The following is a 13,861-nucleotide window of genomic DNA, read 5'->3' as shown; positions in this document are numbered from 1 at the left end:
ATTTTTCTGTTTATCACTTTCTAGAAATTTTATCATAGGCACAAAATATCGTCCATATTTTGAAAAGAACACGATTTATCATGATTTTTTCAAGGGAAGATATTATACTAAAAAAAATGATTTTCAAAATTTCATCTATTTTGAAAATTTCAGAATTTTAACCGAATATTATTGCAATAAAGAATTTTTTTCTAGGTTTTTTATGTTATATTATATTTTCACTTTTATTTATAATAATTTATATATTTATATATACTGATATTTTTCTGAGATTTTCCCAAGAAAATCTCTTCTTTTTTTAAATATCATGAATTTTCCCTGCTGATATTTTACAGAGAACGAGATTAAGGCTATGCTTTTTTTTTTTGAAAGAATAATATCATTACTATTTTAATGTAAACCTGCAAATCCGTTGTTTAGTCATAATGTTCTTTTTCAAAATTTGTGTTAGACAAGGGTGAAATGTTCGGAAGAAAACATGGTTTAGAGCATGAAACTGGACCACACTATTTACCAATCAATTGGAAGGAACTGCTCTAAAGGCAGCAGCTCCAGGATGGAGTTTGAACCAGATTTGAAGATGTCAAGAATTCGATCATTAACTTCACAGATTACTATCCACTTTGTCAAATTTTCGACTCCTGGCTCTTGCAGAATTCTCATCAGCAATGGATATGATGAAACTGTATGATGCTTTTCTTTTTCTGATAACTTGAATTTATTCATCTCTTGGATGGAGTATTATACTTCAGGAATATTTATTGAAAGTGTCTTTAGACCGAGGAAATTCGATCCCTTTTAACTGGCTTACTGAGATGATGGAAGTTATTCATCCACCTATTCTAACAGACACTTGCGGTATGGTTGGGAAAAAAAGATTGGTGGAATCAGCAATGTACTTGGCAGCAGTAAAACAGAATGAACTAAATTCATTTGAGACAACTATATCTTGTGCACAAGTATCTGAGGTCCATGAGCCAATTTTACCTGGTTTACCCGACGATGTTGCCAAGCATTGTCTTGCTCTTATACCTCGCCGTTACTTCCCGGTTGTTGGCTGTGTGTCCAAGAAATGGAGATCTGTTATTCAGAGCAAGGAATTTAGCATTGTGAGAAAGCATGCCAGGAAGTTAGAGGAATGGATTTATGTTTTGTGCAGTGATAAAGAAGGGAAAGGGAGCCATTGGGAAATTTTGAGTTCTCTACGTAGTGGACATCAGCCCCTTCCTCCCATGCCTGGTCCCATGAAGGCAGCATTTGGAGTAGTAACACTTGATTCAAAGCTTTTGATTATGGCGGGTTACGTTGTGGATGGAGGACCTGAGAATGTCTCTGCAGAAGTTTACCAGTATGACTCTAGGCTCAACAGGTCGGTACGTCTTCCAATTGACGTTTCCCATAAGCTTAAAATTCTGCATCTCATGTTGCACAAGCTGAAGTTTCCCTATCACTTTCATTTTCCTGCACTGACTTGATCTAGTAATTGAGGTACTGTGGATTCAGAACTCTCTAGTTGCTTGAGTCAGTTTGGCCATTTTGCTTGCATTTGGGCTTAAAGTGCAAGCACCATAGCAGAAGTCCTGTTTTTCGAAAAGCTTCTTTACTGACGATGCTGATGCATGTATCCACCCTAGTTGCTTAAATCAGTTAGGACCCTTTACATGCACAAAGCAAGACTATGATTGGGCTCAAGGTCCCAGAGTGGTAGCTCTGTTTTTGGGAAAACTTTTCATGTCTAATTGTATGCTATCATTTATATCTACAACATCCAATAATAATTTCTAAATGTTTCATTTGTTGCCAATATCTATTTTGCTTGAAAAACTGAATTTCTTGTCATGTGGCATAAGACATCTCTTCACCGCAAATCGTAGACCTAGTGGATTCTTGATGCTCTTGTTGGTAGTTTTAGCCTTTCTCAGCCACAACCTATGCATGTTAGAAGCTTTGTGTTACCCACATAAAGAGGTGATTTGGGTGCCATCTACCTCGCTTTTAATTGTCTGATATTATCTACCTTTTTTTAATTGAACTACAATGTCCTTGGGCATTGATTTCTTCATAGACTCAGGGCCTGTTTGTTTCTGCCCTGGTAAAGGAAGCACCTTTCATATATATGAAAGGCTATGCTCTCAATTTTCCCACAGGAAAAGGTGTCACACCTGGGAAAGCCTTTTCATAAGAAAATGTGGGGCCTGTGTGGGCTGAACCACTTTCCTGTGGCTGCATTTGTTTCATTCTGATGGGGAAATGGCTCTTTTCCCACTGGGAAGAGCCATTTTTCCCTGAAACAAAGCCGCCCTTAGCAGATGAACTCAAAATACTGTCTCGCAATATTTTCAAGTTCTTTAATCAGTGTCGCCTTTTTTTTTCAATCATCACTTTTTGCAGTATGAGAAAAGTAATGGAGGCAGTGTCTTCCATTCATGGATAAGTCCTTGATCTAAGGTTGTCACCACCAAATCTGCTATCCGTATTTCTGTTGGTCTGTACAGCCAACTATTAAGTATGCCCCCCTTGTAAATATGGACAGTTCCTGGTAGGATTTAGCTTAATCCTTATTGTCAATGAGGTTACACATAATGGACACAAACTTGTTTGCATAGAGACAATACAAAGATTGGTCAGGCTCATCACGTACTCTGTTTTATCAACATGCAGATAGATACATACGCATGCTATAGTGTACATGTGAACTTCTGCACCATGATACTAAAAGCGTACCCTTTGTGTTTGTTTAGAGTTTAGACTCTGATGTCTTTACATCTGTTGATTGCAGATGGAGTACGCTTGCAAAGATGAATGTTGCTCGCTATGACTTTGCATGTGCTGAAGTTGATGGCGCAGTTTATGTAGTTGGGGGCTACGGTGCAGATGGCCGAAACCTCTCCACTGCAGAAGTATATGATCCTGACAGGAACAAGTGGACTTTGATAGAGAGCATGCGGCGTCCGAGATGGGGCTGTTTCGCCTGTAGCTTCGACGGCAAACTCTATGTTATGGGCGGGCGATCAAGTTTTACGATCGGTAACTCGAGGTTTGTGGATGTCTACAACCCTGAGCGCCGCTCATGGTGTGAGATGAAGAATGGGTGTGTCATGGTGACTGCACATGCTGTGCTCAGGAAGCGGCTGTTTTGCATGGAGTGGAAGAACCAGAGGAAGTTGGCCATCTTCAATCCAGCTGACAACTCATGGAAAATGGTTCTGGTGCCGGTAACAGGAAGTTCTTGCATCCGATTTCGGTTTGGGATACTTGATGACAAGTTACTGCTCTTCTCCATGGAGGAGGAACCTGGGTATCAGACACTGATGTATGATCCAGATGCTGCACCTGGCTCAGAGTGGAGGACTTCTTCCCTCAGGCCATCTGGTTCATGTTTATGCAGTGTGACTATCAAAGCCTGAAGGTGGGAAAGGCTTGGTTTATGTGTTTCTACTCTGTGTTATATATTGCCTGAAGGGACTAGAGCCTTGTACTCATTTGGTGCTTTCATAATCTAAGTCGTCCTTTGTTTAGAGCTATTGAATATTTGTTTATTTCTGATTCTAACTAACGCCTCTAATTATCGATATTATCTCCTGTCATGCACACACACACGCGCGCGCACACACACATGTGCTTTCTGAACATATCATTTGTCTGGGAATGTTGTGGAAAGCAAAAGTCACCAAGTTGACAGGATGTCAAGAGTTTGAAACCCACGGGTGGCATCCCTTGCTGCAAGGTCGAAGCTAGGCCTGCTCTCTCTGACAGGCAGGAAGGACCTCAAGGGTTTTATCAACCTGAGGCCAGCTAATGTGCGGTGCGGTTGATGATGGGTCTTTTTTTTTGGATTATAAAAGAGAGAGAGAGAGAGAGAGCCGAAAGTAATTCAACATTACCACTCATGACAACAAAATGTTGAACCCATGAACTAAACAAGAACAAAAGCCAAAACAAATAAAGAAAGCACAAGAGAAAAGAACATTAATCAGATAAAATGAGCTCACGCCCGAGTCGCTTGCCCAGATTGCGACAAAGGATAGGTAGCATCAGCAGGAGGTAATGGAAGATCACTAAGATGCATACGCAAGATCGCATAAACATCTACCAAGATTTTATGCACGAGGTTTTGAATGTTAACTCGAATATGACGAAAATGAGCATCAATTCATTTGCTTTTATCGACTATTGGATTTTTTTTTTTTGCAAATCTAACTCTACAGCTGGATTCGATGTGATCCATTTGCTTGTATCGACTATTGGATCACAGTAATCTGATCAAGAAATGTGATTTTGTATGTTTAAATATTTACAAAAAAATTGAGTGGTTGGTTTTCAAGCCTTCAAAGATCCTCTTATACATTATAATTGGATGATCTTTAGAGTGATTCTATTAAACCAAGCATCTAGATTGTATCTGTATGGTAAAATTAAAAAAAAATAAAAATAAAAAACTATAAAAATCTCGGTGCAGAACGGTTTACATATTTTGTTTGGTTTACATATTCGAATTACTCAGGCAGTCATTTGAGCAACTTGTTGAAAAGGTAGGTATTTATCTTACATATTTAAAAATCAAAATCACTTAAATGTAAATGCACCATACTGGGCACCTCTATGTAAATTACCATAATTTTTTCTGGACTTCACATGAATCCAACATTCAGGGAGCGCACTTAGTTCTACGTGGACATGACTAAGCAACCTCCTTCCACATTCCCACTTTATTGACTCCTTCAAAACCTACAATTATATTACATTGGCCCTGTTGGATAGCGATGCAAACGGTTTGGATCCAAAACAGCCAAATACTTAGAGTTTGGATCCAGAACAGCCAAAATTGCAAAACCTCAGTCATGGATCCAGCTCATTTGCATTCCTACTGTTAGATTCAAATCTCAGGCACAATTGTGAGCCTTTTGAAAAAGTTAAACTGGTCAACCAAGTATACTAGTTAACTGTATCGGACCTCAGGGTACCAACCAGGGTAGGACTTTGATGTGCTGGTGCCGGTTCTCAATCCAAGTTCAAATATATATCTCAATTATAATTTTTTCACATTTTCGAATAGTAAACCTTAATTGAAGCTCAGGCCAGATATATATGGATTTGGTTTGGAGTTTTATGAAGCGGACCGAGGTCCATATATTACTCAAATTCTTACAAAGCCATCCGAAACAAGGACCTATTTCACTATGTCCGAAAACGGGTCCTAATGGATCTGATTAATATCAGAATCAGGCAATACTCAATTCATGGTTTAACAAATTGACCCAAGTTTTATCTTAAAGAAGAAGAAGAAATTAACCCTATTTGAAAGAATAGTTGCAGATATCGGTGACATTTGAAACTATGGAAAATTCATAGCAATATTTTCAGAAAACTAATAAAATCCCTAAAAATGTGATCTTTTCCTAAAAAATTCCAACAAAAAAAAACAAAAAACTAAATTTATCATGACATTTTCCCTTGCTGAAAAAATCCCGATACCGATATTTACCACATTGGTCGAGAGTATGGACATAGAAGCTTGCTTTCATAACATGTTTGGATCTAAGGATTTTTGGCATCAACTTGATGCTTTGGAAGGAAGGAAGAAAGAGAGACCAAGTTGCAAAGCTCCAAAGCAGACCAATGTTTGCTCTCTAGAAGGAACAAGCAAACCATGAGCTGATTCCAAACAAGATCATTTATATATGGCTCATTTGGATACCCACAAAATTCTTTAAAAATATTAAAATAATGTTCTAAATGTGTCGCATATCATGTCTTGTGTCACTACAAGAAAAATGTCAATTAGTGACGGAAATTTGCGACGGAAATAAGCCATCGCAATTTTGCGACGGAAATAAGCCGTCGCAATTTTGCGACAGAAATAATTTGTCGCAATTTTGCGACAGATTAGCGAGAGAAAATGATTCGTCCCTTAAGTTTGATTTAGTTGCGAGATTTGCGATGGACCAATTTCATCGCCAAATCTGTCGCTTAGTAGTGACGAATTTGCGATAGAATGTTTCTGTCTCAAATCTGTCGCTACTTAGCGACGGATTTGGTGACAGAATTGGTCTGTCGCTAATTCTTGATGCAAAACGCCCATCTAGGGCACAAAATGAACTCTGCTCACACACCCGTGTTGCTCGCCCTGGCCACCTACCTCTCTCCGGCTACCGCTCCGGCCACCTACCACCCTCCGACGACCGCCCAACCACCTCCTCTTCCTCCTCTCTGTGTCTGGCAGACACTCCGAGACCCCCCCCCCCTCTCTGTGTCTCCTCTCGCTTCCCCTGCGGCAACCGGTGACCGTCCCAGCCACCACCTCCTCCCTTTGTCTGGCAGACACCCCAAGAACCCCCCCCCCCCCCCCTCTCCGTGTCTCATCTTGCTTTCACTGCAGCAACCGGTGACCCACACCGGAGCTCTGGTGATCCACCCCCTTCCTTCTTTTCTTTTCTTTTCTTTTTTTGCCAGGGAGGGGCCGAGCCCTCTCCTTGTTTTTTTTCGCCATGGAGGGGTCGAGCCCCTCTCTATCTCCCTGTCTTACGGGAGGGGCTCGGCCCCCTCCCTTATTTTTTTTTCGCCAGGGAGGGGCCGAGCCCCTTCCTTTTTTTTCGCCAAGGAGGGACTGAACCCCCTCTCTGTCTCTCTGTCTTATGGGATGCGAGGGAGTGGCTTGGCCCCCTCCCGTGTTTTTTTTTCGTCAGGGAGGGGCCGCGCCCCCTCCCTGTTATTTTTTTTTTGCCAGGGAGGGGTTGTGCCCCCTCCCCGTCTCCCTATTTTACGGGATGAGAGGGAGTGGTTGAGGCCCCTCCCTTTTTTTTTGCTAGGGAGGGGGCGAGCCCCTTCCCTGGCTTACGAGATGCAAGGGAGGGACTTCGACCCCTCCGTGTTTCCTTTTTCGTTAGGGAGGGGTCGAGCCTCCTCCCTGTATTGTTTTATATATTTGTGTTTTGCAGATACGTTGCTGAGCTAATTGCGCGATGCTTAGTGCTAAGCATCGCATACAACTAAAAATGCAATGCAAAAAGTAATAAGAAAAAAATGAAAACGCAAAAGCAATTCAAATCGGGTAAATACCCATGGTGAGTAAGTGATGCAAGCGCATCACATGTTATTTAATTTCTTGGATGCAACACTTTTTTGTTCACACACTCACTTAATTGTGGATATCTACGACTGCTTTGATGGAGTTTGGAGATCATGTTGAGCATGATTATAATGTATGAAAATAGAAGTGTTCTTATTTTTGGAGTACAGATTCCATGCTAGGCATGGTAGTAGTTAGCAGGATATTGAAGTGTGTTTTCTGCAGGTACATGTTTGACATTGTTTTAATATGAATGATTTGAATGTATTGCAATGTTTGATGGGTCTGTATCCATTCTTGTATGAAGTTATTTTTTATTTGATTATGCATTTCATGTGAAATTTTATCATGAAAACATGCTTCAAATGAATGTATCATTTTATAAAATATGATTTCATATTTCTAAATATCCTCGTGATTTGTATAAATATGATGTGATGGTGTTACACACGAAAATATTGATTTTGTAAATGCATGCATAATAGTTCATGAAATTGCATTTTATGTTAAGCATGTTTGTGGTATAGAGTGGAAGAAAATTTATGCATTAATTAAAACAAAAAATTATTCACAAACAATCACCAAACAAGAATTAATAGATAAATTAGATATTTTTTTCATGATAGCATTATTAAGATTCTCTTTTAACTGGTGATGATAATATCCGCAACATTACAGGACAAAATGATTACAAACCGTGAATGGATGTACCGTAGGATAGTTGATAATGAGGTGTCGCATGAATATATGGATGGTGTTGACAATTTATTTGAATTCACAACGACAAGTGTCAGTCCAGTGAATCCCACCGGTCGGATCAGATGCCCTTGCACAATGTGTAAGAACAATCGATTTGTAGAACCTCATGGCGTTAGACATCACCTATACAGAAAGAGTTTTGTTAGTGGTTATTAGAATTAGATGCTTCATGGTGAAGAATTTTAAAATAATTTTGATGCACGAGTGGATGTGGTGCACGATAATTCATACTTGGATTTGATATTTGGCGTCGTAGGACCAGAAATGAGTTCTGCTATGAGACATAGTGATGCACCAACTGGTGTAGAGAAAGAAGCAACAAACGATGCAGCTAGTAGATTTTATCACTTAGAGATGTTGATGAGCCACTATGGAATGGTTGAGAGAGTCACACTATCATGTCTGCAGTTCTTAAACTACTGAATTTGAAGTTAGAGTATAATTTGAGTCAATCATGTTTTGACCGTCTGTACTCTATTATGAAGTGTATGTTGCTCAAAGATGAGAAATTGCCATAAAATCTCTACCGTGCGAAGGTTATGGTCAATGCTCTAGGTATGGGATATCAAAAGATAGATACTTGTCTAAATCACTACATGTTGTATACAAAGATCAAGAAAATAGCAAATCATGTCCATCATGTGGACATCCTTGGTTCAATCCAAAGACAAGGGAAAATGATAGCACGATATCAAAAGAAGTGTCATACAAGTCACTCTGCTACTTTTCTCTCACTCCTAGATTGCAACGAGTGTATATATCTTTGAGGACAACTAAACAAATGATATGACATGCAAATAAAGTTTGACATGATGAAGACAAGATCACATATCCTGTTGACGCGGAAGCTTGGAGGCACTTTGATCGTACTCATCAGAATGCAATGAAAGTGAGAAATATTGGGCTAGGTTTATGTACAGATGGATTTAATCCATTTGAAAGTAGAACAACCCCATACTTGTGTTGGCCGGTATTTATCACTTCATACAACCTTCCTTTAAGCTTGTGTATGAAGCGTCAAAATCTTTTCTTATCTCTATTGATCCCTGGTTTGACTTCTCCGAGCCAAAATCTTGATGTATATTTAAGACCATTGATTGATGAACTGAAAATACTGTGGGATAACGGTGTTCTCATGTACGATGCCCATAAAAAATAAAACTTCAATATGAAGGCTCTTGTTCTATGAACAATCAATGACTTCCCTGCATATGGTATGTTATCTAGTTTGAGCACACATGGGAGGTTGGCATGTCCGTACTGCATAAAGGATACAAAATCTTTTAGATTGACGCATGGAAGGAAGTTGTGCTGGTTTGATTGTCACCATTGATTTCTACTCAGCGACCATCCGTTCTGACGACAAAAAAATATGTTTCAAGCAGGCACAACTAAAATGGAAGGTTCACCCATAAGGTTGTCTGGCATAGAGATTTTAAGAAGATTGTGATACTTTTCATGTGGACTAACAGATGCCCGTAGCCCGATGCCCTTCCTTGGATTTGAGAAGGATCACAATTAGACAAAGAAATCTATATTTTAGAAACTACTATATTGGTCGACCTTATGGATACAACATAATTTGGATGTGATGCATGTAGAGAAAAATGTGTTTGATAATGTGTTCAATATGGTCATAAATGTGAAAGAAAAAATGAAGGATAATTCGAAGGCTCGTATGGATTTAAAAGTAATATATAAAATACCAGAATTGAAACTCAAAGAGTATAATGGCAAAGTACTGAAACCAAAGGCAAGGTACGTGCTTAGACTAGATCAAGTAAAGTAGGTAGGTCAATGGTTGAGACAGTTGAGATTTTCAGGTGAATACGTCTTTAACACTGCTCACACTGTAAAGATAGACGAGGGACAGTTATATGGGTTGAAGAGCCATGATTGTCATGTCATTATGTAACAGTTGATACCCCTAGCATTTCATGATATGTTAAACAAACCTATATGGGGGGTATTGTCCGAATTGAGTAGATTTTTTAGAACATTGTGCGCCTCAAAAGTCGTAGTAACTGAGGTAAACAATCTCGAGGATTCTGTCGTCACTACTATTTGTCAGCTAGAAAAGCTTTTTTTGCCATCATTTTTCGATGTTGTGGAACATGTGATCATACATTTGCCATATCAACTAAGGGTTGGTGGTCCTGTGCAATATCGGTGGATGTACCCATTTGAAAGGTATATGTTTTCTTATATTTTTCTCTTCAATGCTATTGAGAAATTTATTGTAATCCAAGATGTATATTGTTGACAAATGCATGTTTGACCTAAAAAAAAAGTTCAGAATAAAGCAAGAGTAGAGGGCTCTATTTGTGAGGCGTACACTTTAGAAGAGATTTCAAATTTCTCATCTATATACTTTGAACCTCACATTCCAACACGTTACACATGCCCACCTCATAATGATGATGAAGAATAATTTACTGTAGCTGACAAATTGTCGATATTTCAACCACTTGGGTATGCATTTAATCGTTGTCGGTTAAGACTATTGGAAGATCGAGAGCAAGATGCAACACAAATCTATATCATTTTTAATTGCTCAGTGATCGACCCATACATCGAGTAAGTATATTTAATATGTAACACTAAGTTCTATATGTGCGTACATGGTTCGGTAATATAAGTATTTGTTAAGTGCAAACAATATGATCTGGAGTTGCGAAGAAAATAGCTACATCTCACTGATGTAGAAGTACAAAAAGAACGTGAAAATAAGTTTGTGGCATGGTTGAAAGAGTTGGTAAGGACGATGACATATATTCTTTCCATGTAAACAACAATAAGATACTTAATTGGTCGTGATCACAGTCATTGTTTATGCTTGTAGGTTCTCCATGGTGATGTTAAAGATCAAGAATTATGTGATTTACAAAATGGTCCGACCAAAGTTGTGCAATGTTATAACAGGTATATCGTAAATGGTTATCAATTTCATACAAAAGACTACGGTGTCAACAAGTCAATGATGAATAGTGATGTGTGCGTCAAGGGTAGCAGCTACGATGAAAATGAACATGACTATTACGGTGTTATAGAAGAAATAATGAAGTTGATTTACTTAGGCACAAATAATAGTGTAACTTTATTCAAGTGTCATTGGTTTGATCCCACAGCAATAAGAGTCGACAAAGCCTCAAGCATTGTGGAGGTGAATCATAAATCAAGGTTTGGAACATATAAACCATTCATATTAGCCTCGCAAGTTCAACAAGTTTAGTATATTTTATATCCAAGTGCAAGGAAGTCAGATAGAAAGGAATGGTAGACAGTTTGTAAGGTGAAGTCTAAGTTATACCTCGAGTATGATCTGTGACAAGAAGACAAGTTAACTGAAGAGAGTGATTACTATCAATCAGATGATATATATGACTTCTTTTATGGTCACGATGTCGCACATGGTATACATGTTACGTCTTCATTGTTCGATGGCATATGCATGGAAGAATGTGATCTAAATGATATACCAAGTGGATGGGCGCCCAATGAAGAAGAAGAAGAAGATGACGAAGAGGAGGAGAAGGAAGAAGAAGAATATGAAAGTCAAATAAGTGATGAGGAAATATTATCGAGCTAGTGAAATACATCTTGTAATACATACATTTATTTGATTTGAATGATTTGAATGTATTGAAATGTATTGCAATGATTTGAAGGTATAGCAATGGCTGAATGTATTGCATGAAGTTATTTTTTATTTAATTATGTATCTTCGATAGGTATAGAGTTATGATTTGAATGTATTGCAATATTTGAATGTCTTGCATGAAGTTATTTTTTATTTGATTATGTATCCATGAAAATATAGAGTTGTATAACTAATCCAATTATATTACAAGTTAAGGATAAGATATTCATGATTAGCAAGTGATGTCATATCTTATGTTTTAATGTATTATAATATTTGATGTGAATGATTTGAATGTATTGAAATGTATTGCAATGATTTGAATGTATTGCAATGTTTGAATGTATTGCATGACATTTTTTATTTGTTAGAATATGGTTCGTGGAGGTCACAGTCGTCGAGCACCCAGTGATAGTCAGTCTCAGCCTTTATCTTCACAGGCTGCTTTGATAAGTATATCATTTAAATAATTATATACTTGATTAGTTTAAATATGCATTATGTGAATTTCTAACTCAATGTTTTGTAGGTGATGTTTCGCTACACATGACTCACCTACACCAACTACTCATACACATCACGAGACAATGTCGGATGTAGGTTCTTCTTAGTGTGACACACGACGACTAATTCAAATAGTGTATATCAATAGTCGATCGTAAGTATTTCATTGTCACTTGTCCAATACTTATCTTATAAATAGTGTATATCGACAGTCGATTGTTAATGTGTATCAATTCATGTGCAGTGCGAGGTTTGAGCAGCAAGAAGTAATACGAGAAATTAGAAAGTCACTACTGCAACATCTTTCAAGATCGGTAGCACAATGGAAAGAGTATCCGACGGAGGTGTTGGACTGATTAATGTCCTCATTCATGGTATGCAATCGTTTATCATAACTAATGTGTTTCATATTTAATTTTTTTTATACTCATGTGTACTAACTTTCTAAAAGTATTTGTAGGTTTCTCATCATTTCGCGATTGCGAACGAGAAGAAAGACGCGAGGGTAGTGTGGTAGAAGGTGGCTGCCAATCGATTTGCCGACATGCTGCACAATATGAAGACTGCAGCAAAAAAAAATAACTGGTGGGATAGATGATCCACTGTAGTGGAAGGGACATGAGCCTTCTACTATCAGAAAATATTATTGGGACGATTTTTGCAACAAGTGGGCAAGCAATGAATTTTGAAACCGCTCAGCAAAGGCTGCACAAAACCGAGCAAAGATGCATGATGCACATCTACACACAGGTGGATCTAGGACTTTTGGGTGCCACCAGAAGAAAATGGTAACTCATCAATATATATATATATATATTATAAGTATTTATACATACTTATTAATCGATTTTTTATCATTTAACATTGCAGAAAGCAAAAAAATGAGACATTGTGCCTTACAAAAATGTGTTTGTTGAAACACATAAATGTAAGAGCACGGGAGATTTTGTATTAGAGAATGTGAGAGCGACATTGGTATGTATTTATTGTATTAATAAACATTGTAATATACAAGTTACTATGAATTACGTTATCATAAATATTGTAATTCTTAATTCTTAATTCATATTTTAATCATTACTTTATAGGAGTTATACGAGCAGTAAATGGTACAGCGATATGGCAATGACTCCACTCAGCATCCGCCTTTTGATCCTGCAGCATGGTTGACTGCAACTGGTGAACCCAAAAAGGATCGCGTGTTCGGGTTTGTAAGTAAGATGAACACCGCAGCAGTCATTGCCTCTTGCAGCCATGGCTCTCAGAGTTCTCCCGCCAGCATCAACTCCCAACGTTCGATTGACCCTACTATGTCTTGGGTTGGTGTCTGTCAGCGTCTTGAGGACAAAATGCAGTACTTTTTAAATGAAGTCATTTCCAACATTGTCCGTAATGAGTTGTATAACTTTTTTCAAGACAAGGGAACTTTGTCTGCATTCAACATGAGCTCTGGTGCCCGTCAGGTATAAAGATTTATGTCATTTGTTTCATGTCGTTAGATTTTAAGTTAGTTAATGCATTATTGTCTCACTATGATTTTTTTTGACACCTTATAACACATATATGCATGATTGATTCACTATACAATTTTTATGACACCCTTATAACACATATACGCATGATTGAATCACTATGAAAGTTTTTTTACAACCTTACAACATATATATGCATGATTTTATCACTATAAAATTTTCTTAGTGCCTTATAACACATATATGCATGATTAATCACTATGAAAGTTTGTTGACAACCTTAGAACACGTATAAGCAAGCTTTCATCACTATGACAACCTTAGAACACATATGAGCATAATATTAGCATATATGAAAGTTTTTTAATGCCTTATAACGCATATATGCATGATTGAGTCACTATAAATTTTTTGACT

The 13,861-nt window shown here is 37.9% G+C and overlaps 1 pseudogene across 1 annotated transcript; it reads left to right on the top strand.

The window, feature by feature from the left end:
* Positions 1-818: 818 nt before the first annotated feature.
* LOC149851356 (F-box/kelch-repeat protein At1g67480 pseudogene) lies at positions 819-3,525 on the top strand (annotated as a pseudogene). Its single transcript, XR_016432246.1, has 2 exons — positions 819-1,369; positions 2,780-3,525. The product of XR_016432246.1 is annotated as an F-box/kelch-repeat protein At1g67480 pseudogene (transcript).
* Positions 3,526-13,861: the final 10,336 nt, after the last annotated feature.

The sequence above is a fragment of the Nuphar pumila genome, chromosome 1 (genome assembly GCF_984573655.1).
Source record: "Nuphar pumila chromosome 1, dmNupPumi1.hap1.1, whole genome shotgun sequence".
NCBI lineage: Eukaryota > Viridiplantae > Streptophyta > Magnoliopsida > Nymphaeales > Nymphaeaceae > Nuphar > Nuphar pumila.
The sequence above is the reverse complement of the archived record's forward strand: the minus strand, read 5'-3'. Positions and strand labels throughout refer to the sequence as shown.